The following is a 6,345-nucleotide window of genomic DNA, read 5'->3' as shown; positions in this document are numbered from 1 at the left end:
AATATAGTATAAATATAAGCGTATATATATATGTGTGTATACTATACTATGTTATACTATATGTATATCTTAAGATATACTATATATACATGTATATCTATTATATATATCTAGTATACTATGTATATATAGTATATCTTAAGATGTATATGTAGTATAGTATATATAGTATATCTTAAGATGTATATATAGTATAGTATATATATATATATCTTAATATGTATATATATATATATATATATATATATATATATATATATATTCGATTTATATACTATATATACATCTTAAGATATACTATATATACATGTATATCTACTATATATATCTAGTATACTTAGTATATCTTAAGATATATATGTAGTATACTATGTATATCTACTATATATATCTAGTATACTATATATATCTTAAGATGTATATGTAGTATAGTATATCTACTATATATATCTAGTATACTATGTATATATAGTATATCTTAAGATGTATATATAGTATAGTATATATAAAATATCTTAAGATGTATATATAATATATCTTAAGATGTATATGTAGTATAGTATATATAGTATATCTTAAGATGTATATATAGTATAGTATATATAGTATATCTTAAGATGTATATGTGGTATAGTATATCTACTATATATATCTAGTATACTATGTATATATAGTATATCTTAGTATGTATATATAGTATAGTATATATAGTATATCTTAAGATGTATATAGCATAATATATATAGTATATCTTAAGATGTATATATAGTATATCTTTGTATACTTAGTATATCTAGTATAGACTATAGTATAGTATATATATATGTATACTATATATAAGCTATATTCGATTTATATACTATATATACATCTTAAGATATACTATATATACATGTATATCTAGTATACTTAGTATATCTTAAGATGTATATGTAGTATAGTATATCTACTATATATATCTAGTATACTATGTATATATAGTATATCTTAGGATGTATATATAGTATAGTATATATAGTATATCTTAAGATGTATATAGTATAGTATATATAGTATATCTTAGTATACTTAGTATATCTAGAATAGACTATAGTATAGTATATATATAAGCTTATATATATATATATATGTATGTATACTATATATAAGCTATATTCGATTTATATACTATATATACATCTTAAGATATACTATATATACATGTATATCTATTATATATATCTAATATACTATGTATATATAGTATATCTTAAGATGTATATGTAGTATAGTATATCTTAAGATGTATATATAGTATATCTTAAGATGTATATATAGTATATCTTAAGATGTCTAGTATAGACTATAGTATAGTATATGTATATATATATATATATAGTATATATATATATATACTATATATAAGCTATATTCGATTTATATACTATATATACATCTTAAGATATACTATATATAGTATATCTTAAGATGTATATGTAGTATAGTATATCTTAAGATGTATATATATTATATCTTAGTATAGACTATAATATAGTATATATATATATATATATATATATATATATATATATATATATATATATGTATACTATATATAAGCTATATTCGATTTATATACTATATATACATCTTAAGATATACTATATATACTTGTATATCTACTATATATATCTAGTATACTTAGTATATCTTAAGATGTATATGTAGTATACTATGTATATCTACTATATATATCTAGTATACTATATATATCTTAAGATGTATATGTAGTATAGTATATCTACTATATATATCTAGTATACTATGTATATATAGTATATCTTAAGATGTATATATAGTATAGTATATATAGTATATCTTAAGATGTATATATAATATATCTTAAGATGTATATGTAGTATAGTATATATAGTATATCTTAAGATGTATATATAGTATAGTATATATAGTATATCTTAAGATGTATATGTGGTATAGTATATCTACTATATATATCTAGTATACTATGTATATATAGTATATCTTAGTATGTATATATAGTATAGTATATATAGTATATCTTAAGATGTATATAGCATAATATATATAGTATATCTTAAGATGTATATATAGTATATCTTAGTATACTTAGTATATCTAGTATAGACTATAGTATATTATATATATATGTATACTATATATAAGCTATATTCGATTTATATACTATATATACATCTTAAGATATACTATATATACATGTATATCTACTATATATATCTAGTATACTTAGTATATCTTAAGATGTATATGTAGTATAGTATATCTACTATATATATCTAGTATACTATGTATATATAGTATATCTTAGGATGTATATATAGTATATCTTAAGATGTATATAGTATATCTTAGTATACTTAGTATATCTAGAATAGACTATAGTATAGTATATATATAAGCTTATATATATATATATATATATATATATATATATATGTATACTATATATAAGCTATATTCGATTTATATACTATATATACATCTTAAGATATACTATATATACATGTATATCTATTATATATATCTAATATACTATGTATATATAGTATATCTTAAGATGTATATGTAGTATAGTATATCTTAAGATGTATATATAGTATATCTTAAGATGTCTAGTATAGACTATAGTATAGTATATATATATATATATATATACTATATATAAGCTATATTCGATTTATATACTATATATACATCTTAAGATATACTATATATAGTATATCTTAAGATGTATTTGTAGTATAGTATATCTTAAGATGTATATATATTATATCTTAGTATAGACTATAATATAGTATATATATATATATATATGTATACTATATATAAGCTATATTCGATTTATATACTATATATATATCTTAAGATATACTATATATACTTGTATATCTACTATACTTAGTATATCTTAAGATGTATATGTAGTATAGTATAATATATATATAGTATATTTTAAGATATATATATAGTCCAACATTTTTTTATTTTTTATTTTTAAAAAAAAATTAAAAAAATTAGCCGTTGGGCCCGCTAAGGGGACCGGGCCGATCCCGGTCCGGTCCCCGGGCCCTGACAGGCCAACCGTTCCCGGGCCTGGCGGGCCAAATCATAGGACCGGCCCACGAGACCGGACCAGGCCCGCTAAAACCGGACCATACGGTCCTGGCCCGTTTAACCGTATGGCCTGCGGTCCTGGGCCGGTCCCGGGCCGGCCCACTTGCCAGGCCTACCATGGACATACTCACGTTCTGGACAATTTTTGCATTTACGTTTTTAGTTTTCTCCTTTTATTTATTTATTTATTTTTTCTTTCTTATTTTATTTAATTCCATCAGATGCTTCTTGTTCCCCTAGGTTTAAAAGTACACATGCACTCATTCTATTGGTTCAATTCCACTCACAGAGATATTCTCAACTTAACCAACACCTACCCCTGCTCTTATACAGAGCGCGCGCACACACGAAACGGGGTTGAAGAAAAAACGACACCTAAAGAGAGACAAAAAAAACGAGACCTAAAGGTCTGGAAAAAGAGAGTGACGAGCAGAGGGGGAAAAACAGAGAACACACAAAAGGGGAAGGCAAAAGAGTGAAATCTCCCACTAATTTCAGCCTGAGACTAGCTTAAAATTGTCCCTATATTCACCCCAAACCACCATGAAAACTCAGCCATAAAACCATTAAAAATCAATCCATCGGCCACTGTCGAAGCCAGCAGTTTCGGCCATGAAAATCTGCTTCGAATAGCCAAAAATTGCAGCTGAAACAGCTGCAAAAACAGTCGTGAGACAGCCCCTGTTTCAGTCACGTAAAACCAGGCTTATACCATCGCAAAAACGCCCGCGAAAATCAGCTTGAAACCACCGTCCAAACCCAGTAGAGAGTGACACTTTTTTTTACTTTATTGTCTTTATGTTATAATAAGGGCAATATTTAGCTAGAGTAATTTTCGGTTCTGTCACTATTCACATATAATATGTTTTATGATTATGATATAGACATAGGGGTCGTTTGATAGCAGAGAGGAGTTATCCATATATTAAAATTAGGATAACTTTATACATTGTTTGGTTTAAAAGAAGGGGGAAAAATAATATCCACATAGAAGCTAGCATAAGTTATACAATGTTTGATTATTTTTTTTTTTTTTTTTTTTACATAAAATGTAGCATTGCTAATACAATGTTTGGTTCATGTTTTTCTTTACGAGGGAATCTATGTATTATTTATGCATGGTAGAAGGTGGAATAACTTATACATGTATTAGTAATACTTGTATTAAAATACAAAATGATAAGAATATCTTTTATTCAAACTTGTATTTTTTTGTTTAAAAATATATATTTAAACTATACTAACAATTTTAATAAAATAAAGTAAACTAACAATAAATAGCACTCACATTACATTTATATTACTAATTCTTATATAACTACCGCATAACTAATCCCCACATAACTAGTCCCCGCATAACTAATCCCAACATAACTAATCCTTGCATAACTCAACATTGCATAACTGATACATGCATAACTAATTCATTCATTACTTATTCTTGCATAACTAATACCTACGGGTGTCAATGGAAATTTAAAAAGCGACTAAACCGACTGAATCGTATCGCGCCGAACCGATTTTTAGTTTTTTAAAATAAAATGGTAGGTTTTTATATAAATCTACAATCGTACCGATAATTAGGGTAGGTTTTTTATTTTATGAAAATAAACTGAAAAGAATACCGAACCGTACCGAATAAATTTACATGTAAAAAATATATTTATATATTAAGTTTAAAAATAATAAAGCATTAAATTTTTCCTTGGCCTTTGAAATTATAAAAATGATTACAAGCCAACAAGTAATTAAATTTAAAATTCTAATTGTCAAACCTATTATGCTACTCCTACTGAAACTAAATTATTTTCAGCATATTCACTAGCAAGACACAAAGTATTCTAGCGATTATGAGTAGCAAATCAAGTGTAATGAATCTGTTTCCTTTTATATGATTTAGATTTATCTTTTTGAATATTTAATCTTCTATAGACTTTATTCTTGAATCTCAACTTGGTTAATATCTTTTTACTCGTGTGATTTTTTTTTTTGTCTCCCCTTAATTTCTTTTGTACTAATGTAGAGTAGTTGATAGATCTATAGTATGGTCATCTTTCATGTTTTCCTAATTCATCACCATTTAAATAGTAAAACTATCTAGAGAGTTTTGCTAAGTCCTATAAAAATATGTATGTTATTGCATTTTACTTTTACTAGCGACTTTTATATGACATTTAAAAAAATATCGAAAATTAACCGAACCGAACCGAACCGTACTGATACCGATATGATTGAGACGATTTCGAAAAGTTTAATTTTGGTTATACATAATAGAATAACCAAAAAATTGGTATGTTACAAATTTTATAATATAATCGGTCGAATCGAACCATTGACACCCCTACTAATACCTGCATAACTAATACATGTATAACTAATACCTGCATAACTCTAACCGGCAACCAAACGACCCCATAGTACTTAGAAAAACTACACGAACATCTATATATTCAATATATATATAAAAGAGGGAATATCTATCATGACTTGGCACTTCTCCTTTTGTCAAGAATCCTATTTATCTTTTTTCTCCTTTTTTGTATTTTTCTCTTAGTTTTATGTTAAATTAGCTCAATAATAACTTGAGTCTTTATCATACTCTTTAAACCATTCCATTTTAAAAATGTCACCTTCTTATAACGTTTCAAACTTTTTCCCTTCCCCATAATTTCTCATTAATTAGATACATTAGCATCTCATATATTGTGTTTAAATGGCTAATGTATTTAGGCACCCATTGTCGGGTCCGGATCTGCTCTAGTTATAAACACTCTGGTATTTATCAATACAGGTCCGGATTGGTGCCACATGTTCCTATAAAACTTTAAAGGCTGAGATCTCTTCTCCTCCACTTTTACAAAAATTCCTTTTTCTTCCAAAGGAAAGAAAAATATAGAGCCCCAGTATATTCACATTCTTTCTACTCATCGGACAAATATCTAGCTGCTCTTGTTTTTTGTTTTGCAATGGCAACTTAATTTTTTTTTTCTTTTTTTGGTTTTTTCAAGGTTAAAGTACTAGTTTCAAAGAGATTAGTACTCTTACGATATTCATGTAATAGTCATTTTACGTTATTTTCTTATTTCTGTAATTAAAGTAAAATGTTTTGCTTTGTGGAGTTCTTTCAATTTGTTTATTGTTATAGCTTACTTCTAATTTTTTTCCCTTCTAAGTATGTTGTTCCTTCTACCT

The sequence above is a fragment of the Nicotiana tomentosiformis genome, chromosome 3 (genome assembly GCF_000390325.3).
Source record: "Nicotiana tomentosiformis chromosome 3, ASM39032v3, whole genome shotgun sequence".
Taxonomy (NCBI): domain Eukaryota; kingdom Viridiplantae; phylum Streptophyta; class Magnoliopsida; order Solanales; family Solanaceae; genus Nicotiana; species Nicotiana tomentosiformis.
The sequence above is the reverse complement of the archived record's forward strand: the minus strand, read 5'-3'. Positions refer to the sequence as shown.